We start from the raw sequence: 25,276 nt of genomic DNA, 5'->3' as shown, positions 1-25,276 counted from the left end.
CGTAGCAGCCATTGGAGGGTAAACCAACGGTAAAGGAAGACCTTTCTTTCTGTCTCTCTCTCTCTCACTGTCCACTCTGCCTGTCAAAAAAAAGCACCGGGGAATGCTCTTTAGTCTTCTTTTTAAAATATAATGAAATGGGGGCTGGTGCTGTGGCATGGTGGGTTAACACCCTTGCCTAAAGCACTGGCATCCCATACGGATGCCGGTTCAAGACCCGACTGCTCCACTTCCAATCCAGCCCTCTGCTGTGGCCTGGGAGAGCAGTGGAAGATGGCCAAGGTCCTTATGCCCCTGCACCCATGTAGGAGAGTCAGGGGAAGCTCCTGGCTCCTGGCTTTGGATGGGCACAGCTCCAGCCATTGTGGCCAATTGGGGAGTGAACCAGCAGATGGAAGACCTCTATCTCTCTGCCTCTCCTCTCTGTGTAACTCTGACTTTCAAATAAATAAATAAATCTTTAAAAAATAAAGATAGTGAAATGTTTTCCACCAAATACTCATATCTGTTATTTTTCATACCAATTACTCAGTTATGCTCACAATAATCACATGTAACATCTGTATAATGAGTATCCATTTTATTTGTTTTTAGTTTGAAAGATTTTGTCCATAAAAATGTTATGTGAACATAACATTCGTTCATTACTGTTTTTTCAACCAAGAGATACTTTATTGAGGCTGTGGGACCATAGGCAATGGGCAAGAGGTTGACCTGTGGGGTCAGGTACTTATAATTCTCTTCTTTGGGAAGAGGTTGGGTATGAACACATTTCTTCTTGACATCTCTTTTTGGTAGAACTGATTATAGCACTTGTGGCAGATCATTTTATCACAGTTGTACTTCTAGGCAAGCAGGCAAAGGGAGGGCTCAATGATGCCATCTTGCAGCAGAGCACCAACTGCAGGATGGAGTCTTCCTGGGTGTTTTAGTTTGATAGAATGTGTCCATCATCCAGCTGCTTCCTGAAAATAGGAGATGCTGTTGGTCAGGAGGGATGCCCTCTTTGTCCTGGATTTTGGCTTTGGCATTCTCAGTGGTGTTACTGGGCTCAGAATCAAGTGGGATGGTCTCATCCAGCAAGTCTTCACAGAGATTTTTATCTCTGCATTTATGGAGCTACTTGACTGTCTCACTGAAGAGGAAGCTCATTCAGTACTTGAAAGCTGTTTCCTTCCCTGTGTCATACAGTTGGCATTCATGCCAGCAACACAGCTGCTGTCCTTCTGTTTGATCTTCTGTGAATAAGGTAGCATTATTTTTTCTTCAGTGTTTTGCAGAATTTAACTTTATTCCTGGATTAATGTAATTTAATTATGATCTGCTTGGCATAGTGATTTTATTCCATCCTGTCCTTGGAATACAATGAGCAGTGTGGAACTCTGGATTTATAGTTCTTGTCAAAGTTAAAAAAAAAAGTTGGTCATTATTTCCCCAAACATGCACCAGACCATTTCAGAGATCCTACTTAAATGCATAATTGGACTGCTTCTCTCTCCAGCATTTTCAGTCTTTTCCTGTCCTCAAGTTGTGTTTCGATGGCTTATATTGATGTTTTCATGTCCATTCATCTTTTCTTCTGAAAGTCAAATCAGTACATCTTCCATTCAAAAAATTACTCATTTCAGACACTGGAGCTTTAAACTCTAGGAGCTGGTCTGGGAGCTTTCTGCATATTCACTCTGTGTATACTTCTATATAAAATTGTGATTCATGTCTAATAACTGTTGCAGACTCTTCTTTAGTATTGTTGTTGCATCTTTTGGATATAAAAGATACCTACCCTTGCTATTTTCTGAGCGGTATTATTGTTATTGCCATCCCCTTTTGTCTCACTTGGTTTGGTGCTAAAACATAAGATGAGTCCAAATGGTGGAGTCAGCTCACCAGAAAGACCATTCAAATGGGCATACTTCATCCTATAGTGATTTCTTCTCCACATTTAGGCCTTTGACTTACAACAAGGAAGAAAATAAATATGTAGTTCACAACCTGTGAATGTCACAGATTTGCAAATGGGTCTGTATGTAACATTCTGCATCTGTATTGAAATGAGCATGAGTTAATACTGATGTCTTCAACTCTGATCCAGCAATCTGAGTATCGTTCTGGGTGCTTACACTTCTTACCTATAGAGACCCACTTCAACAGTGACAAGTCTATCTCATTCCACTTACATATTCCACCTTGGGACACATCATTAACCATTGAAATTTGTGAAGCTAGCTGCATCTCTGCAGGGAAATTCTTCCTGTCCCAGAGCCCAATGCTAGTGCTGTTGCCTGAGTTTGCCAGACTCCTATAAATTTCTTTTTAAAAAGTTATTTAATTTTATGATCAGAGTCAGTGAACTCAGGGGGCTTCCATAGCCTTGGCAGCTCATGACAAGAGCCTAGGGTGATTACTGATGCCATAAACAAGAGTGGCAATTTGTTAAGTCAACAACAGGAGTCACTGTGCACTTACTCCTCATGTAGGATCTCTGTCCTTAGTGTGCTGTACATTGAGATTTAATGCTATAACTAGTACTCAAACAGTATTTTTCCCTTTATGTTTCTGTGTGGGAGCAAACTGTTGAAATCTTTACTTAATGTATTCTAAACTGATCTTCTGTATATAAAGAGAATCGAAAATGAATCTTGATGTGAATGGAAGGGGAGAGGGAGTGGGAAAGGGGAGGGTTGAGGGTGGGAGGGACGTTATGGGGGGGAAGCCATTGTAATCCATAAGCTGTACTTTGGAAATTTATATTCATTAAATAAAAGTTAAAAATAAAAAAGAAAAAAAACGTTATTTAATTTTGAAAGAGAGTGAGAGTGAAAATGAGAGAGAGAGAGAGAGAGAGAGAGAGAGAGAATGCTTCATCTGCAGGTTCACTTTCCAGATGATTAGAATGGCAAGGGCTGGGCCAGACTGAAGCCAGGAGCCAAGAACCTCATCCCAGTCTCACATTGGGTGGAAGGTTCCAAACACTTCAGTAATCTTCCCTTGCTTTTCCCAACCCTTTAATAGGGAGGTGGATCTTAGGTGGAACAGCTAAGTGCCCATATGGGATGCTGGTTTTGCAGGTGGTGGCTTTACCTGCTGTGCCACAACATGTGCCTTCCACTCACTTTCCTAATTACCTAAGTTTCACCTCACACCAGTTAGAATGTCTTTTATACAAAAAAACAACAAAAATTTAGGTGCTGTGATGTAGTGTGCTAAGCCTCCACTTGTGGCACTAGCATCCCAGATGAGTGCCTGTTCTAATCCCAGCTGCTCCTCTTCTGATCCACCTCTCAAGTACTTGGGCCCCTGAACCTGTGTGGGAAACCTGGAAGAAGCTCCTGGCCCCTGGCTTCAAATGCTCCAGCTCCAGCTGCTGTGGCCTTTGAGGAGTGAACCAGTGATTGGAAGACTTCTCTTTCTCTCCCTCTCTCTCTCCCTCTCTCTCCCTCTCTCTGTAACTCTGTCTCTAAAATAAATAAATCAATCTTTAAAAATAAGAACTTTAATTATTTAGAATGTTTATTTGCAATGCTGGAAGACACAGAGACATATAGATATAGTGAAATTCTATAACTTCTAGTTATTATATCAAAAGTGGCATATACATGCGTACCTAAATTTGCCCATATATTGTTTTCTGTGAGGCTAATAACTTGCATTTTTGCATTTGGATCTATTGACAATTTAAGTTATTTTTGTGAAATATATGAGTAGATGTGGGGAGCAACCGGACTAGACTGAGTTACTGGAATTAAGACTTATTCTATGCATCTGCTCTCCCACAATATGGCGATGGGAGAGAAGTAAACAGCTTCCACACAGCTGCCTCCAGTTCAGCTAATAAACTGTAGGACTTGCTCCTGATTGGAGGAGAGCAGCGTACTCGGCGTGTGGGCAGCCGAGTTAGGATTGGCGGAGGAGGACTCTAAAGGAGGAGAGAGACGGCATGCACGAGGAACATCTATGGGGAACATCTAGCTGAAGGAACACCTGTGCAGCCCCCGAGAGAGCTGGCCGGCGGTGTGCCGCTCCCCTGTGGAAGTGGGGAATGTGGCCAGGGGGAACTGCCCTTCCACGGAGGTGGAAGGGATAGTAGCCAACCCGGGAAGAACCAGCAGCAAACCCGGGGAGGGCCGAGCAGACGAGAGAACAGCGCAGGGTCCTGTGTCGTTCCTCCACGAAGAGGGGGAGCGACATAATGGTGCCGTGACTCGGATAGCAAACTTAGGAGGGAAGAAACGGGAAGAACTGGGAAAATACCGGAGAGAGAGACTAGCAAAGAGCCTAGGTGCCGGAAGAAGCTATTGAAAGCCTAGGCGTGGACTCGGATACGGACTGTGGGAAAGAAGTTAGGATTGAAAGCGAAAGTGAAAGCTTTCATAGACTCGGATGCGGACTATGGCGGGGAAGCTAGGAGACTGAAAGCGAAAGTGAAACCTGGAGGAGGCTTGGACTCGGATACGGACTGTGGGGAGAAGCCAGGAGAAATGAGAGGAATATTGTTGGAAGAAAACTTAAGGAAACATACCGGGTAGAGAAAAATGTTAGGGAGGATGAAGCCGCGAGTGCAGGCTGAGGCGGAGATATAAGCCACCTTGGAATTCTTCAAGTCACCCCGGGGAGCAAGAGGCGAAGATCTGGAACCAGAGGCAGAGACTTGGGCCGCCAGGTTGAAATTCGCCAGGTTAGTCCGGGGAACTTGGACTGAATGCCGGTGGTGGCGGAAACATTCGCGGAAGCCGCCGCGTGCAGAGAGAGCACAGGGCATTGGCGCGAGGCCGTGGTGCGGGCGCGAAGTGTGTGGAGACCGCGGAGCGTGCGCGCAGAGCCGGGAACCCGCCGGCGGGGTGAGGCGCCGGGAAGCCGCGCAGAGCCGTGAAGCCATCGCGGGGCGGGCGCCGGCGGGGCGAGGCGCCGGGAAGCCGCGCAGAGCCCTGAAGCTGCTGCGGGGCGAGGTGCCGAGAAGCAGCCTCGGGCGGGCGCCGGGAAACTGCGGGGATAAGAGAAGCCGCGGGAAGTTTAGAAGTAAAATGAGAGAAATAGGAATGCTGGTAGATAGAAGCAAAATAGGAGAAATAGGAATGCCCGGAGATAGCGAAACAGAAAAATAAGGCCTCCCATCAACATGGCAATGAGAGAGCTTGGATTCGGTCTGCCTGATTAGGGAAGTGGTGAGCACCTGCGGGCGGCTAGCAGCTTATGCGCCGCAGGTCACCGAAGACAGGCACGTTATCAACACCAATAAGGCCTCCCCACAACACAGCAATGAGAGAGCTTGGATTCGGTCTGCCTGATTAAGGCGGTAAGCACCAGCAAGCAGCTCGACCAGAGTATGAGCTGCAGGTCACCGAAGATAGGCACGAACCAACACTAATAAGTCTCCCCCACAATATGGCAATGAGAAGGCTTGGATTCGGTTTCCCTGATTGGTAGGGCTTGTAAGCCCCTGCACGCAGAGCAGAGCATGCGCTGCAGGGCACCGAACACAGGCACGCATCAGCGCCTAAAAACCTCCTCACAACATGGCGAAGAGAGGACCCGGATTCGGTTTGCCTGATTGATAGGACTTGTAAGAGCCTGTGGCAACTCTAGCAAGTAGAGCAGAGTGTGTGCCGCGGGACACCGAAGACAGGCGCGTATCAACGCCAAAAAATAAAAAGAAAGGGGGATCTGTGGGGAGCAACCGGACTAGACTGAGTTACTGGAATTAAGACTTATTCTATGCATCTGCTCTCCCACAATATGGCAATGGGAGAGAAGTAAACAGCTTCCACACAGCTGCCTCCAGTTCAGCTAATAAACTGTAGGACTTGCTCCTGATTGGAGGAGAGCAGCGTACTCGGCGTGTGGGCAGCCGAGTTAGGATTGGCGGAGGAGGACTATAAAGGAGGAGAGAGACGGCATGCACGAGGAACATCTATGGGGAACATCTAGCTGAAGGAACACCTGTGCAGCCCCCGAGAGAGCCGGCCGGCGGTGTGCCGCTCCCCTGTGGAAGTGGGGAATGTGGCCAGGGGGAACTGCCCTTCCACGGAGGTGGAAGGGATAGTAGCCAACCCGGGAAGAACCAGCAGCAAACCCGGGGAGGGCCGAGCAGACGAGAGAACAGCGCAGGGTCCTGTGTTGCTCCTCCACGAAGAGGGGGAGCGACAAGTAGATTTTCAGTATATCATGTTAGGTGTCCAATTTTTGTAGCACTAATTGTTGTCTCAGTTACATTGTCTTTACACCTTTGTCAGTGATCTGGTATTGTACTCATAATGGACTCTCTCTGGACTCTGTTGTATATTTATCTGCTTACAATTCTTTTACCAATTCTGTACTTTCTTGGTTAACTTCTTAGTAAGTATTGAAGTTGTGCAGTGCTGATCTTCCAAGTATATTCTTTTTCAGTGATGAATGGGTTACTCTGTGCCTTTTGATTTTCCACATTAACTTTAGAGTCAGATATTGCGTATAGTCAAAAAATAACTTTCCATATTGTAACTGGGATTATGTTCAGTCCAAATATCAATTGGAGAAGGACTGATGATCTTGTTCGTACTGGGTCTTCTCACCCATTACCATGGAATGCATCTCCAACTTCTTAATTCTTCGATAGCTTTCCACAAAGGTTTTCTCATATAAATGTTTTACATATTTTGTTACACTCTATCAGCATTTACATAATTTGTTAGAATTATACAAAGATATATCTTTGGGGGTAATGTAAATGTGATGTGTTTTAAAATTCATCCAGTTTATTGTTGACATGTAACACATGTAAGAAAGCAACTGATCTCAAGCGTATGTAATCTTGGTATGATTTATCATTGGTTTCAAAGTAATTTAGTTGGTCCTTTTATATTTGCCAATGTAAGCAATTATGTCCTCTCTGTACTAAGACTATTTTTCTCCTTGAGCTATATGTCTTTTATTTTCATATCTTATTGCATTAGGTAATAAATACAGTAGGATGTTGAAAAGCAGTAGTGAGAAGGGACAGGTTTGTCTTGTTCCTGTTCTTGTGGTAAAATTTAGAGCTTCCCGGCTCACCAAGGGGAGGAGGCAAGATGGCGGAATAGGAAGGGAGCACACTGATAGTCCGGGGAGAGATAGTTTAATAAAAGTGGAGATACTGCAGGTTCAAGGAAAAGTAGGGGAGGAAACAGCAGAAGAAACTCTTCTGGAACGCGTGATTCACAGCAGACCTGCGTGGAGAGCGTGGGAGCCCACAGTTCGGGACACCAGCGGCAGACTCAACACACCAGTGCTGGAACATGAGGTGAGCTGAACCTCAACAGCCCGAGACACCAGCAGGCAAGCGGAGAAAGGAGACTAGAGGGAACGACCCCCGGGTGGGGGGAAGTTCACCAGGCTAACTGGAAGAGAGAGAGAGAGAAAAAAAAAGGTGACTGGTACGGACAAGGGTTTCTCTCTCTCTCCGCTCACTTCTCAAGGGAGAGCAAGACAAAGAGCAGGCACCATCTTGGACATACGTTATAAGCAGAGCGACCTCAGGTCTGCACCGGACCTGAGCCTAGCAGAAAAACCTGACTCGGGGCGGGATGAATTAACAGGAGATTAGGACCTCGTAAATTTGTGGTGCTACTGAACTGAGACTGTGAAAAAAGAGACGATGGGGGAGAGAACACACGGAATTCACGTGAGCACTCTCCAGAGACGCTACAATTCCATAACTTTGGCAACCCAGTGGGAGACTGAAGGAGAATTTGAGCCCACTCTGAGGGCCGAACAGATTCCCTGTGTGGTCCTTGGGAAAGAGCTTCTGATCTCTGGCTCCTGTGGGTATATCATTTACCTGCTAACTACCTCCAACTTCGTTCAGCTGTGCAGAATTACTTCCCTTTTGAATCAAAAAAAAAAAAGAAAGAGAGAGAGAGAGAGAAAGAGGTTTACCACGCCTAACCTGGGAGTGTCACCTTTGGCACACCAAACAGAGCTCTCAGGCCACACCCATCTCAAGCCCTAAGGCTCCATCAAAAACAGACAGTCCACTTAATCTAGAGTCATAGTATAACAAGAAAAAGCACCACAGCGAAGAAAGCAAATATCTCCAATATGCCAAATAACAAACGCAAAAACCAAGGTAATAAAAACAAGGAAGTCACCATGACGCCCTCAAATGAAAAAGACACCCCAATTCAAGATTTATGAAGATGATGCAATAGAAGAAAGGCAAGAAGCAGATCTCAAAAAATTGATAAGAACATTAAGAAGTTCTCAAAAACAAATTCTTGAACTACAGAAATCCTTAATGGACAAGATAGAAAATCTCTCTCGTGAAAATGAAATATTAAGGAGGAATCAAAATGAAATGAAACAACTAGTACAACAGGAAACTGTGATAGTGACCGAAGTGAAGAATTCAATAGATCAAATGAAAAACACAATAGAGAGCCTTAAAAACAGAATGGGTGAAGCAGAAGAGAGAATATCAGACTTAGAAGACAGAGCACAGGAAAACATACAGTCATACCAAAGAAAAGAAGAGGAAATTAGAAATCTAAAATATATTGTCGGGAATCTTCAGGATACTATTAAAAAACCCAACATTCGGGTTCTAGGAGTTCCTGAAGGCATGGAGAGGGAGAAAGGATTAGAAGGCCTTTTTAGTGAGATATTAGCAGAAAATTTCCCAGGTTTGGAGAAGGACAGAGAAATCCTAGTACAGGAAGCTCACAGAACCCCTAACAAACACGACCAAAAGAGATCCTCACCACGACACGTTGTAATTAAACTCTCCACAGTGAAACATAAAGAAAAGATCCTAAAATGTGCAAGAGAGAAACGTCAGATTACTCTCAGAGGATCTCCAATCAGACTCACAGCTGACTTCTCATCAGAAACTCTACAAGCTAGGAGGGAATGGTGAGATATATCCCAGGTACTAAGAGAGAACAACTGCCAGCCCAGAATATTATATCCTGCAAAGCTATCATTTGTGAATGAAGGTGAAATAAAGACTTTTCATTGCAAACAGAAATTGAAAGAATTTGTTGCCACTCGTCCAGCCCTGCAAAAGATGCTTAAAGATGTGTAACACACAGAAACAAAGAAACACGGTCATCAATATGAAAGAAGGTAAAGGAAGGAAACCAAGGAAGGAAAGCTCACAGCAAAAGATCACAGGGAATTCAAAGCATATATTAGAACTTATCTTTGGCAAATGGCAGGGCAAAGTTACCACTTATCATTAGTCACATTGAACGTGAATGGCCTGAACTGTCCAGTTAAAAGACACCGATTGGCTGATTGGGTTAAGGAACAAAACCCATCTATTTGCTGCTTACAAGAAACACATCTTTCCAACAAAGATCCATACAGACTGAAAGTGAAAGGCTGCAAAAAGATATACCATGCCAACAGAAATGAAAAAAGAGCGGGCGTAGCCATCCTAATTTCAGACAACATAAACTTTACCACAAAAACCGTAAAGAGACAAAAAGGGACACTAAATAATGACTAAGGGATCAATTCAACAGGAAGATATAACAATTATCAATGTATATGCACCTAACTACAGGGCACCGGTTTATCTAAAAGATTTGTTAACGGACTTAAAGGGAGACTTAGACCCCAATACAATAGTACTGGGGGACTTCAAACCCCACTCTCAGAAATAGACAGATCAATAGGACAGAAGATCAACAAGGATACAGTAGATTTAAATCACACTATAGCCCAAATGGATCTAACAGATATATACAGAACTTTCACTCCTACAGCTAAAGATTTTACATTCTTCTCAGCAGTACATGGAACCTTCTCTAGGATTGACCACATACTAGGCCATAAAGCAAGTCTCAGCAAATTCAAAAGAATTAGAATCATACCATGCAGCTTCTCAGACCATAAAGGAATGAAGTTGGAAATTAGCAACTCAGGAATCCCTAGAGCATATGCAAAAACATGGAGATTGAACAACATGCTCCTGAATGAACAATGGGTCATAGAAGAAATCAAAAGAGAAATCAAAAACTTTCTGGAAGTAAATGAGGATAACAGCACAACATACCAAAACTTATGGGATGCAGCAAAAGCAGTGTTAAGAGGAAAGTTTATATCAATAGGTGCCTACATCAAGAAATTGGAAAGGCACCAAATAGATGAGCTTTCAATTCACCTCAAGGATCTAGAAAACCTACAGCAAACCAGACCCAAATCTAGTAGGAGAAGAGAAATAATTAAAATCAGAGAAGAAATCAACAGGATTGAATCAAGAAAAACATTAGAAAAAATCAGCCAAATGAGGAGCTGGTTTTTTGAAAAAATAAACAAAATTGACACCCCATTGGCCCAACTAACTAAAAAAAGAAGAGAGAAGACCCAAATCAATAAAATCAGAGATGAAAAAGGAAACGTAACAACAGACACCACAGAAATAAAAAGAATCATCAGAAATTACTACAAGGACTTGTATGCCAGCAAACAGGGAAACCTATCAGAAATGGATAGATTCCTGGACACATGCAAACTAACTAAATCAAACCAGGAAGACATCGAAAACCTAAACAGACCTGTAACTGAGATTGAAATTGAAACAGTAATAAAGGCCCTCCCAACAAAGAAAAGCCCAGGACCAGATGGATTCACTGCTGAATTCTACCAGACATTTAAAGAAGAACTAACTCCAATTCTTCTCAAACTATTCAGAACAATCGAAAAAGAGGGAATCCTCCCAAATTCTTTCTATGAAGCCAGCATCACCTTAATTCCTAAGCCAGAAAAAGATACAGCACTGAAAGAGAATTACAGACCAATATCCCTGATGAACATAGATGCAAAAATCCTCAATAAAATTCTCACCAATAGAATGCAACAACACATCAGAAAGATCATCCACCCAGACCAAGTGGGATTTATCCCTGGTATGCAGGGATGGTTTAATGTGCGCAAGACAATCAATGTGATTCACCACATTAACAGACTGCAGAAGAAAAACCATATGATTATCTCAATAGATGCAGAGAAAGCATTTGATAAAATACAACACCCATTCATGATGAAAACTCTAAGCAAACTGGGTATGGAAGAAACATTCCTCAACACAATCAAAGCAATCTATGAAAAACCCACAGCCAACATCCTATTGAATGGGGAAAAGTTGGAAGCATTTCCACTGAGATCTGGGACCAGACAGGGATGTCCACTCTCACCACTGCTATTCAATATAGTTCTGGAGGTTCTACCCAGAGCGATTAGGCAAGAAAAAGAAATTAAAGGGATACAAATTGGGAAGGAAGAACTCAAACTATCCCTCTGCAGATGACATGATTCTTTATTTAGGGGACCCAAAGAACTCTACTAAGAGACTATTGGAACTCATAGAAGAGTTTGGCAAAGTAGAAGGGTATAAAATCAATGCACAAAAATCAACAGCCTTTGTATACACAGACAAGCCATGGCTGAGTAGGAACTGCTAAGATCAATCCCATTCACAATAGCTACAAAAACATTCAAATACCTTGGAATAAACTTAACCAAGGATATTAAAGATCTTTACGATGAAAATTACAAAACCTTAAAGAAATAGAAGAGGATACCAAGAAATGGAAAAATCTTCCATGCTCATGGATTGGAAGAATCAATATCATCAAAATGTCCATTCTCCCAAAAGCAATTTATAGATTCAATACAATACCAATCAAGATACCGAAGACCTTCTTCTCAGATCTGGAAAAAATTATCCTGAAATTCATATGGAGGAACAGGAGCCCTCAAATACCTAAAGCAATCTTGTACAACAAAAACAAAGCCAGAGGCATCACAATACCAGGTTTCAGTACATACTACAAGGCAGTTATAATCAAAACAGCATGGTACTGGTACAGAAACAGATGGATAGACCAATGGAACAGAATTGAAACACCAGAAATCAACCCAAACATCTACAGCCAGCTCATATTCGATCAAGGATCTAAAACTAATTCCTTGAGCAAGGACAGTCTATTCAATAAATGGTGCTGGGAAAAGTGGATTTCCACGTGCAGAATCATGAAGCAAGACCCCTACCTTACACCTTACACAAAAATCCACTCAACGTGGATTAAAGACCTAAATCTACGTCCTGACACCATTAAGTTATTAGAGAACATTGGAGAAACCCTTCAAGATATTGGCACAGGCAAAGAGTTTCTGGAAAATACCCGGGAGGCACAGGCAGTCAAAGCCAAAATCAACTATTGGGATTGCATCAAATTGAGAAGTTTCTGTACTGCAAAAGAAACAGTCAAGAGAGTGAAGAGCCAATCGACAGAATGGGAAAGAATATTTGCAAACTATGCAACAGATAAAGGGTTAATAACCAGAATCTACAAAGAGATCAAGAAACTCCACAAAAACAAAACCAAAAACCCACTTCAGAGATGGGCCAAGGACCTCAAGAGACATTTTTCAAAAGAGGAAATCCAAATGGCCAACAGGCACATGAAAAAATGTTCAAGGTCGTTAGCAATCAGGGAAATGCAAATCAAAACCACAATGAGGTTTCACCTCACCCCGGTTAGAATGGCTCACATTCAGAAATCTACCAACAACAGATGCTGGCGAGGATGTGGGGAAAAAAGGACACTAACCCACTGTTGGTGGGAATGCCAACTGGTCAAGCCACTATGGAAGTCAGTCTGGAGATTCCTCAGAAACCTGAAGATAACCCTACCGTTCGACCCAGCCATCCCACTCCTTGGAATTTACCCAAAGGAATTTAACTTGGCAAACAAAAAAGCGGTCTGCAGCCTAATGTTTATTGCAGCTCAATTCACAATAGCCAAGACCTGGAACCAACCTAAATGCCCATCAACGGTAGACTGGATAAAGAAATTATGGGATATGTACTCTTTAGAATACTATACCGCAGTAAGAAACAACGAAATCCAGTCATTTGCAACAAAATGGAGGAATCTGGAACACATCATGCTGAGTGAAATAAGCCAGTCCCAAAGGGACAAATACCATATGTTCTCCCTAATCGGTGACAACTGACTGAACACCAAAAATGAAACCTGTTGAAGTGAAATGGACACTAGGGGAAGTGGTGACTTGATCAGCATAGCCCTGACTGTTAATGAACAACTTAATACATTATCCCTCTTAGTAGTTTTTTTGTCTGTTCTACTTAATATGACTGGTTTAATTCTGTAATTAATACACAGTTATCCTTAAGTGTTGAAAATTAACTGAAATGTGATCCCTGGTAAACATAAGAGTGGGAATAAGAGAGGGAAGAGATGTATAATTTGGGACATGCTCAAGCTGACTTGCCCCAAATGGTAGAGTTAGAAACATACCAGGGGATTCCAATTCAATCCCATCAAGGTGGCATGTACCAATGCCATCTCACTATTCCAAGTGATCAATTTCAGTTCACAATTGATCATAATGAAAGGACTAAGAGTCAAAGGGAGCACATAAACAAGTCTAGTACCTGCTAACACTAACCGATGGAATAAATAAAGGGGAGAGTAATCCAACATGAGAAGTGAGATACTCAGCAGACTCATAGAATGGCAGATGTCCTAAATAGCACTCTGACCTCAGAATCAGCCCTAAAGGCATTTGGATCTGGCTGAAAAGCCCATGAGAGTATTTCAAGCATGGAAAGCCAAGACACTCTGGCAAAAGATCTCTGTGAGTGAGATCCCAGTGGAAAGAACAGGTCTTCAAAGAAGGAGGTACCTTTCTCTGAAGGGAGGAGAGAACCTCCACTTTGACTATGACCTTGTCTAAACAAGATATAATTGGAGAACTCAGAGGGCTTCCATAGCCTTGGAAACTCATGACTGAGCATAGGGAGATTACTGATGCCATAGACAGGAGTGTCAATTGGTAAAGTCAACAGGAGTCACTGTGCACTTACTCCTCATGTAGGATCTCTGTCCTTAATGTGCTGTGCATTGAGATTTAATGCTATAACGAGTACTCAAACGATATATTTCACTTTGTGTTTCTATGGGGGTGCAAACTGTTGAAATCTTTACTTAATGCATACTATACTGATCCTCTGTAAAAAAAAATAAAAAAAATAAAAAAAAGAAATTATCAACTCCCAACTTGACTCTCACTGGGATTAACTATGACAATAGGTCTGATCTGATTTCATCATCATTTAAAAAAATCATCTATTATTTTTCACTTTATGTTTCTGTGTGGGATCAAACTGTTGAAATCCTTACTTAATGTATACTAAGCTGATCTTCTGTATATTAAGATAATCGAAAATGAATCTTGATGTGAATGGAAGGGGAGAGGGATTGGGAAAGGGGAGGGTTGTGGGTGGGAGGGACGGTATGGGGGGGAAACCATTGTAATCCATAAATCGTACTTTGGAAATTTATATTGATTAAATAAAAGTTAAAAAAAAAATTTAGAGCTTCCCACCGTTATTTGTAAAATCAGCTGAAATGTTGATGCACATTCTATTTATCAATTAAGGACAAAATTACCCCTCTATTCTAGTTTGCTGGAAATATTCATTTTTTATTCATCCACTTATTTCCTAAATGGTGGTATTTGATTTTTCCAAGTTTTTTGTTGGTGTTGTTGACACATTGAATTTATTTACTGTTCTATTGAATTGACAAAACTGTTTCTCTTTTTGTTATAGTAGTTGAACAAATTATAAACTTTTTTTCAGGGGAAAACATACAAATTTATTAAGTGTTTAACAAAGTTAGCTACACATTCAGCAGCTCTAAGAGCTGCAAGATTGCTATACCATATATGGAGCTAAACAAAGAGATTGGGCTTGAGCTCTGAGAGGAAAGTAAGTGACTCAGGCCATGGCAGGTTGCAGGAGGGATGTGCAGTTAACAAGGGGGTATCTTGTTATGCAATACAAATCCAGGTATCAGTCAGCTGTGGGGATCTGTCTGGGCAAGAGTCAGACCTATTAACCTTTCCTTCCTGTGAAAAATCTTTCCTCAGCATAGAGGGGGATATCAGATGGAAAAGCCTCTGCCTGTCCCCCTACTGTTACTAATATGGATTTCTTCTTACAGGACAGCTTTCAGAGCCATTCCTGTGTTGGCAGAGGTCTGCAGTTTCTCTGAATAATCACCTCAAAATGTGCCACAAATATGTTTTGGGGTGGAATTTTTGGGGGTGCCACAGTAGCTATGTCAGAAGTTGCCCACAGCTAGAGTATATCAAAATTTCATCCAGAGTTTTTAAAACTGTATGCAGGCTGCAGTGTGCCTGCCACAGCAGCCATTGGAGGGTGAACCAATGGAAAAAGGAAGACCTTTCTCTCTGTTTCTCTCACTGTCCACTCCGCTTGTCAAAAAAAAAAAACTGTATGCAAAATGTTATACAGAGTTAAAAATAGAGTAAGACTTATCTGTTTAGTTAAACCCTGAAAGAAAGCTCAAAATTTTTGACAGCCATTAGAAACAAAGGTAATACCTTGGTAGGGGACCCCAACTCTCCACACAGATTTCAGCAACATCTGTGCCTTTAGTTGGCATGGGGTATGGGGACTACCCGAAGCTCCCTGACCACTCAAATTATGAACTATTATTATTTGACAATTGAATATATACAGTATCAATTGCATATGAAATATCACCATCTTCATACCTTTTGGATTCATTTAAGAATATTATGTTGTTTATCAGTATCTATGTTCTTGAGAGATATTGCTCAGTAATTCCATTTGCTGAATTCTTGCTGTACGGTTTTCATGGTAGTGGAATGCTAGTTTCTTACCATGTAATCAGACTATTTTCCAGAAAAGTATTAAAAAGTTGGGATAAATTCCCCTTAACTATTTATAGAATATTCCAGCAAACCCCTCAGTAGTCTGCTGCTTTCTACTTTGGAATTTTATCAAATGTAGGCTCAATTTCTGTTTTCAAATAAACAAAGTTATTTATTTATTCACAAATAAATCAATTTATTACAGAAATCTCACATCTTCTTGCTTACTCCCCAAGTGACCAAAACAGCCAAAACTGGGCCAGGATAAAGCCAAGAGTCATAAATACCACCCACGTCTCCTTTGTGGATGGAAAGAACCCAATGACTTGAGTATTTTGAATGTTGCCCACAAGAGTGCACATTTGCAGGGAGCCAGGAGTTGGAGTATAGCCAAGACTTGAAACTCTGGCCCTCCGATATAGGATGTTAGCACCTTAAGGAGCATCTTAACCAGTGCAAAAAAGAAAAAGCACTTGATCCAATTCCTTTGGAAGATATTCCCTATAGAGAATGTCTATTTCTTCTGGTGTGATTTGAGACAGACTCTTCCTTTCCAGGAATTTGTCCATTTCTCCTAGGTTCCAAATACAATATTTTAAAGGACAATTTAAAAACCATTAATCCAGCATTTTATACAGGTTCAGTGAATAGTCTGGTCAGTGATAGTCCATCATTACCAAAGGAAACAACCACTTTTCTTTGACTACTCTGTACATTTGTTCTAATAAGTAGTCCAGATCTTGACTTGTCACGTTGAACTTGTCTAGTCTTGGTTTTCAGCTTTTCTGGAGTAGGTATCTATAAATGTCAAGATTTTCTTAAGTACGCCTAACTTTGAAGACTTCAACATCCAAATATTTTGTTACCTTTACATCATACCGAGTCTTTCTAAAAGTTTTTTGGGCAGGTGAATGTCTAAACAAAATCTTACTGTACTGTGGATTTCATCTGGTTAATATACAATCTTCTGATATCTTATTTAGATTCCTTTGATATTAATAATATGCTAACAAACTCTTCCTTGTGATAGACCTGGATAATTTGCAAACTGAATAGCCTTTCCATTCCCATCTCAAAAGCACGTTATCTACATTGAGCCTCATGTAATTTAACTTGTTCTGTTCCCAGCCATCCCTTGCTCATGCAATTGTGAGGACTGTATCCAGCTCTCAACCTTTCATCTTTGAACCTTCCTACTCCTTATTTCCTTCCCTAGAGATATTAGATCTGCATTAGCTGACCCCAGATATGATAGTGATAGGCTCTTTCTGGAATCCAACCCATTGTGCAGTAGGAAACTAATTTTCCCAAGAAAGGGACAAAACCACTATAATGCTTGCTTGTGAAATATTCTTCTCTTGGTTGTCTTAATGTTGTATTTGTTAGTAAAATGATGCCATCTTCCTAAACCCAGCCTGGTTTACTAGATGTCAAGTGACCAAAAAACCCAATCACAAGCATCAGTCCACCCCCACCCTGATGGGATTTTCTGCTTCTACTTCCTTACCTCTGAAAAGCTATATAAGACCTGTTCTCCCATTACAAGCTGTTGTTCTCTCTGTGCATGGGACGGCAGCCTGTCGGGTTTCCCCTGCCCAACAATAAACCTTTTCTCTTACTCCAAGCATTTGGTGTGTTTTGTGGTGGCCTTTCCTTTCAGTATTCCTTGCTGTCTTACTGTTGTTATGCCAGGAGATTCAAACTAAGCACTGAATGCAAAATTATTTGATTTCTACATAAAGATTTTTGAACCATTGTGAATATAACCTGATGTATCATGTAAGAAAATATGCATTTTGGCAATTTTATTTTGATACAATTTTAATATTTTAAATCTGTGATTTTATCTTTTTTAACTGTTGAAAAATTCACAGAAACTGGATGATATCCAGGTTGGGGGTTAGTTGTCTCTGTGTGCACTTTAATATTCTTTAGATTTTAAATTTCACACCTTCTGAATTCCTCAAAGAGAAATAAAATCTAATTGTTAAATGAAAATTGAGATGCTGCATGTGTGGACTGAATGTTTGTGCCCTCCAAAAATTCATATGTTGAATCTGTGTCCTGAAAAGTCAAATAGATGTCCCCATGCTATAGTTTGCAGTTTGCCCTCCAGAGATTCATGTGCTAGAAGTATAGAGTTCAGTGTGTCAATGTTCAGGTGGTACAAGCTTTAAGATATGGGGCCTAATGGAAGATGAATAGATCATTGGGGTAATCACCCTCAAAAGTTGTTAATGTGTTTCTCATGGGATCAATTTATTTCCTTGCAGAGTATGTTACAAAGAGAACATGTCTGACTCTTACATCCCTGTGGCTTCCTGTGTCACCCTGTGATCTCTTCTGTATATATCCCTTCCATTGTGATGCTATAGCCATGAGGCCCTCACCAGAAGCAAACTTATGGGGCTGTCTGAACTTGAACATTAATCCTGTTAAACTGTCAGCCAAATAAACCTTTTTCTTTATAAATCATTAAGTCTTAACATTATATCAATGGACAATGAACTAATACCCCCTCAACAATGTTCCTGCTCTTTTTAAAAAATATTTATTTATTTATTTGAAAGTCAGAGTTACACAGAGAGAGGAGAGGCATAGAGAGAGAGAGAGAGAGAGAGAGAGAGAGAGAGAATCTTCCATCTGATGGTTCACTCCCCAACTGGCCTCAGCGGCTGGAACTGTGCCAATCCAAAGCCAGGAGCCAGGAGCCTTCTCCTGGTCTCCCATGTGGGTGCAGGGGCCCAAGGACTTGGGCCATCTTCTACTGTTATCCCAGGCCACAGCAGAGAGCTGGATCGGAAGTGAAGCAGCTGGATCTTGAACTGGTGCCTGTATGGGATGTTGGCACTTCAGACTGGGCATTAACCTGCTGAGCCACAGAGCTGGCCCTGGTACACCTGCTCTTGACTTGCTTCCATTGCTTTCTTTTATAGTTCCCCAAAAAGCAATCCCTCCATGCTTCTCAAGAATTTGTTCCTGGATTGACCTTTGCCTTCCCGTGCCAGCACTCCCATTCCCAGATCTTTTCCAGCATCTGCTATCTTAAAAACAAAATTCCTCCCATCACCCCATTGTGCTCCCAGCTCTCAAACCCCATTTCCTGCTCCCTTCACAGCTAATCTTTCTGAAAGAATTTTCAGTTTACTTGTCCCTCACATTCTTAACTCTAAATTTCTTTTGCTGTGCTATCTCAGCTGCCATTCCCACCACTCAATAAAACTTCACTGGCCAGAGTCCCCAATGACCTCACATGACCTAATAATCCACAACCTTCATCCTATGGAGCTTCTCAGATACATTGGGGAATTTGCATTTCCTTTTCTCCCAACAAAGACTCAATTTAAAGCAAACAGATTCACTGAAAAACTCCCTCTTGGTATCCTAGGCTGGAACCTTTAGAGAGACCATCTTGTGCACAGTGCAATTTGTACTAAAGAGCCTACCACTATCAGGTAGCCAGAAGGATAGAGTCCCAGCCCCACAGGCCATGCAGCATACTGGAATGAGAACATCTAAGCCACAGAAACTAAAACTCTGGTACCCATAAGAACAAGAATGCCGCAGCAGAGTGATGCTATGCTGTGATATTCCTTCATACATTATTATTTCTTGTACCCATGCCTTCTACTTAATAAGTTGTCAGTGACTTGTAAGTCCATTAATTTCAAAGATATAGAGTGATTCATATGATGATGCCACCTTTCAGTCTCACAGCATCATGTCATCTGAATTCATATTCTTGCTCTATCAAGATGACAAATTCTGAGTAGTGGCATATAAGACAGAAGCAGTGCATGTCATTATTTAGTCCCTAGCCTTAGCATATTTGAAGTAAAATGAGATTTTTATTCCTAGGGAATTGGATATATAATCTCATTGTGTAAATAATCTCATGTGTGGTGATCCAGACTCACTAATTCTTCAAATAGAAGTGATGACTGAAGACCTGCAGGGAAAAAAGACAAACTTGGATTTAAGATATATACATAGATTTCAATCAGTTTAATCAATTATCAATCAACTAACTACATGCTCACCTCATGAATAGGAAATCAGAGAGTCATTGTTAATCCCTTTAGATTACCCAAACACCAGTGGCAACACCTGGATCAGCATTATTGATTGGTAGCCTAGGCTAACAGGTTTATGCTCAACAAGTCTACAATCACTTTCTGTTTTGGCCACCATGGTCACTGTATTTGTGTATCCACTGTGTAATGAATGCAATAAATTGCAGTGTCAGAGACCTGTTGAAATCAATGGCCCACATCATTCTGTCTATGTGGATGCTTACTGGCTCTGCTTGATAGTTGCTGTCTATTCATTATTAGTTAGCAGTATAACATTCACACACTATAGGCACTCTAATAGGCACACTTCATGCCTTCTACTCAAAACTCCATGTTACAGATCTTTCATTTTCAGTCTTCTGACAAACCAGGTAAAATATCATGTCCTGTCAGTGAAACTATAATTATCAACATTCTTGGCCATTTTCCCCCACAAAATAAAGCAGGTATAATACTCAGAGCTTTGCTTATAACACTACTTTATAGGTCCCTTAGCAGGGTACTACTGTTATTCATCTACTTTCAACTGACATTAATGTGCTAAGCTAAGCCAACCACCCATGAACAAGACTCAATTGTTTTTTTTTTCTCTGATAGTCATACCGTAGAATGTGTGCAACCACTATTGCTCAGAGGGAAGTGAGACCCACTGTTTGTCAGTTTACTTATGTCTTCTAGGTCTGCTATTGCCTGAGATTTGACTCATCTTTTCATTTATTATTGCTGATACATTTACCTTTCTTTAGAACTTAGTAGGTCTGACAGCTTACATATTTGGTCTCCTAGTCACTTGATACAGCATAGTCAAATACCCAGCCCTCACTACAACCCAATAGCACACCAAGAGCTAGTTTTCAAGTGGTACATATTTAGTTAATATAGATGATATGTTCTTTCTTGAGAACATCTATGGTTTATGGGTTGTGATCCTATCAAGGCTAGCCATGAAATCCAAAGAGTGTATCTTCTCACCAGAAATACCTCTGCTACCAGAGTATCTTTCTGGTTTTATAATAAAGTTGTGGTTTTATAACCCAAATCCCAGAACTACTACAAAATTCTTTCCCTGTTTGAGTTCATTGTATAGCTGGAAGATCTTTTTACCAAATAAAATAGTTTGAGGAGTGCAAATTGTGCTGCCTCTTGAAAGGCTACTAACTGTCAGCCTTCTTTCCTGGTAGGAACTGAAGTCCATCCCAAAAAGGAGACTTTTTTTATAAGAATGGGTCCCAGTATACCTCAGATCACTGGATCCCAACATAATTACTTATATGAAAGTCTTGAATCTTGGTACAGTTTACCTCTCATATTCTTAGATAAGTTTTAATAAGGTATTGTATTATTTAGATTTGCTCAACTGGTTTAACTCACATGGTGGCAGCAATTGAGTGTAATGCTATGTTTCATACAATAACTGAAAACAAATGTTTTCTCATGAGCTAAAGGAGAATGACAAGCTGAGGTTCTGGTAAGACAAAAGGATTATGGGATGGGCAGTGGTACACAGTAGTTACAAATTCTATCACAACTGAGATTTTTATGATGATTTCTTTTTATTTTTAAGGGAAAGGGTTTATTGAGGGGAATCCCAACAGACCTGATGGAAGGGGCAAAGAAGGAAAAGAGGGAGAAGGAGAGTGTAAGAGAGATATCAAGAGATAGAGTGAGAGAGAGAGATTAGGAGATGGAGAGAAAGAGACATGTACTCAGAAACAGGTCCACTTAAAACCTTACTTGGGGGTGGGCAAGAAAGCATGAGCAGCAAATCCCATTAAGATGGGGGGTGGAGTTGACACTGGTTATTGGCCCATGGGGTCACCTGGCTTCCAGCCGTGTCAGTGGGGGCTAGGGCCTAGGGTGGTGGTCTTTGAATATTACTTCATTATTTTGTTATGAATGTGTTTATGTAAATATTTCTGTGCTTTAAATACTGATCCCTTTTATCATGTTATCATATAACAGTTTGCCTCAGAGTCTTTTAAGTATTTTTAACTTTAAATCCTAAAAATTTTAGCTACAAGATATCAAGAAGGGTGACTGTTTATGCAAGGAATGTGCATGCTCTTTTAGGGAGTTGTGCATTTTTGGTTCTAAGTATTTTTGTATTATTTGACATGGAAGTAGAACTGTTATTTCTTTGGGGATTACATTTGTTTTAAGGAGATGTTTTGGATTCAGAATTGATAAAGATCCTATTGTAAATATTAACTCAACTCAGTAAACTTAGTTGGGCTGTTGTGCTGAGTTTGGCCAAACACTGTTATTGATGTTGCTGTGTAGACAAATTGTAGATGTGATTAACATCTACCATCACCTAAATAAAGGAGATTATATATATATGTGTGTGTGTGTGTGTGTGTGTATGCAAATTCCTCTACTAAGAACCCAGACTGGTACAGTAAGCAAATACAGACAAGAAAATATAAAATTAAATTTCTAATATGCATATATACTTGTGTTCTGAGAAACAGAATGTAAGTATAATTAGAAAGCTTATGGGGGCGGGGACTGGTGCTATGGCACAGCAGGTTAATGCCCTGGCCTGAAGTGTCAGCATCCCATATAGGCACTGGTTTGAGACCCAGCTGCTCCACTTCTGATCCAGCTCTCTGCTATGGCCTGGGAAAGCAGTAGAAGATGGCCCAAGTCCTTTGCTCTCCTGCACCTGTTTTAAAAACCTGGAAGAAGCTCCTGGCTCCTGGCTTTGGATGGGAATGGCTCTGGCAGTTGCAGTCAATTGGGGAGTGAACTAGCAGATGGAAGACCTCTCTCTTTCTCTCTTTCCTCTCTCTGTGTAACTCAACTTTCATGTAAATAAATAAATCTGAAAAAAAAACTGAAAGCTTATAGGTATAATTAGAAAGCCTACTCTTAAGAAGGAGTTTATTATTAAATTAATTAAATATTTATACTTCCTGTAACTCTATTTTTCAAATAAATAAAATAAATCTTTAAAAATATAGAATTCAATAGATCAAATTAAAAATATGGTAGAAAGCATTAAAAACAGAATTGCTGAGGCAGAAGAAAGGGAGTTCTAGTCAGTGCTTCATGGTGGGACAAATATCAAGGGTAAATCTCTTATTGATAACAGAAGGGTAGGGAATGATCACCTCTGATAGTGTGATCACATCTTTACCTCCTCTCCTCTAAGGTGATCAATGCCTGGGTCTTAACCCCAAGTGGGTGTAACATTCATGTGCACTGCCAAAATGATCTCCACAGTCTTCATTCCAAGTTTGTATCCCATTACAGCGACTGGGTCTCAGGTAACCAGGGAGCTCTGAGCATGTGGAGTCTCACACAGTGATTTCCCAGAGGCCCAGCTACAACATGTGCCCTCCCCTACCACCAGAGTTCCCACAGTCTTAACACACAAGCTCCCACAGCCATTGGGTGCAGAGGGTCCAGTCTACCTCACCAGATGTTCTGACCCAGAGTGGCAGATTTTCCTTGAGCCAGCTGTCTGTGGGTGCTCCTCTTAGGTGGCTTGAGCCCCATAGTTTGTGGTATATTAGGAGCATGGGGTCCTCATTCAATCTTTTTGGGTGTCCAGCCCACTATCAGTCTTCCCCAGTCAGGCTCAAAGTCAGTGATGACCATGGATTTTTCCCTCTATTTAGAATCTCTGGAATATATGTGTACACAAGAACCACTGACTGAATGTTGCTGTATCCCCACCATTGCCAACAGTATTGCTTAGAAGATGCCATCCTGTCTCATCCAGTTGCTGAGTATGTGCATAAAGGCTACTTTAGACTAAAATGGCACCCTCCTCCCCTAATTGCAGTAGGTACCATGGTGGGGGGGGATGGGATGAGTCAAACATGCCCCTTCCATTTCCACTGGGACCAAGGTTACCTTCTAATTTTTGGGGCTCCTGGATAAATTCACACTGGCTAAATCACCAAAGGTTGCTGCAATCTGGCCTAAAATCCATCTTCAAGCTAGTAACCTTTCTGGATCTCCACTGCTGGAGTCATATGCTGTGTCCATGTTCATGCTACACATCCACACATTCCACACAGGTCCCTGGAATTCCCTTTCCTTCCATAGAAGTTCCACTGTGGCTTTTCTTTATATTTATTTATTTTATTTATATTGAAGAATTACAGGAGATGGGTAGAGACATACAGAGAGAGGGGTCTTTTATCTACTGGTTCACTCCACAAATGGCTGAAACAGCCAGAACTGAGCTTCTTCAAAGGGAGGAACCAGGGCTTCTTCCTGGTCTGCCATATTGCTGTATGGAACCAAAGACTTGGGACATCATCTGCATTCCCAGGGTCACTAGCAGAGAGCTGGGTTGGAAGTGGAGCACCCAAGACTTGAAATGTTGCACATAGGAGATGCCAACACCAGTCCTGCAGTTTTCTAATTCTGAACTTACTGCCTTTACTATTAATCCTTAGCCAAGTATGGTGCACCATTCCCTATTCCACCATCTTGGAATCACCCTCATGTTTCCTTCATCCAGTCATCTGTTAATGGACATGGAGATTGATTCCATATCTTATATATTGAGAATTGAGCTATCATAAAAATTGGGTACAAAAAGTTCTTTCTTATACCAATGTCATTTCATTTGGGTAAATTCCCAGGAGTGGGATGGCTGTGTTATATGGTAGGTCTATAGATTTATTAGGAATCTTCATAATGTCTTACATAATGGGTTACATTCCCACCAACAGGGTATTAGAGTCCACTTATCCCCGTATGCTCACCAACATTTTTGATTATTTGGAAGACAGCCTTTCTAATTGGGGTGATGGGATACATCATTGTGTTTTTTATTTGCATAATAGTGATCCTGAGCATTTCATGAGTCTGTTGGCCATTTGTATTTTATCAATTGAAAAATGTCTTTTAATTTCCCTCGCCCATTTCTTAACTGTATTATTTGTTTTGTTGTTGAGTTTCCTGACCTTATTATTTATCACTAATACTAACTTTTCACCATATGTATGGATTATAATTTTTTTAGTTTTTTAAGGTTTTTATTTAATGAATACAAATTTCATATGTATAGCTTTTAGGGATATAGTGTTTCTTCCCCCCATTCTCACCCTACCACCTCCCACTCTCATCCCATCGCCTACTCCCTCTCCCATTCCAATAAATATTTTCTACCTCTCTCTCTGGCTGTTTTCATTACAGCTATCCTGTGTGTCTTGAAATCTGGTATTTTGACTCTGGCTTTGTTTTAGTGGTTTAATTTTGTTTTAGTTATTTGGAATCTCTTGTGTTTCCATATCAGTTTTATCATTTTTTTCTAGATCTATGAAGAATGCCCTTCGTATGTTGATTGGGATTACATTAAATTTGTAAACTGCTTTGGATAGTATGGACATTTTTTTGACATTGATTCTTACAATCCACATGGAAGATTTTTTTCTCCATTTCGTGTTTCTTCTATTTCTTTCCTTAATGTTTTGTAATTTTCATTGTAGTGATCTTTCACATCCTTGGTTAAATTTATATCAAGCTATTTAAATTTTTATATGTATTGTGAGTTA

This window comes from Oryctolagus cuniculus, chromosome 2, assembly GCF_051225735.1.
Source record: "Oryctolagus cuniculus isolate XC-2025 breed Fujian yellow rabbit chromosome 2, ASM5122573v1, whole genome shotgun sequence".
Classification (NCBI taxonomy): domain Eukaryota; kingdom Metazoa; phylum Chordata; class Mammalia; order Lagomorpha; family Leporidae; genus Oryctolagus; species Oryctolagus cuniculus.
This window is presented reverse-complemented; position numbering follows the sequence as displayed.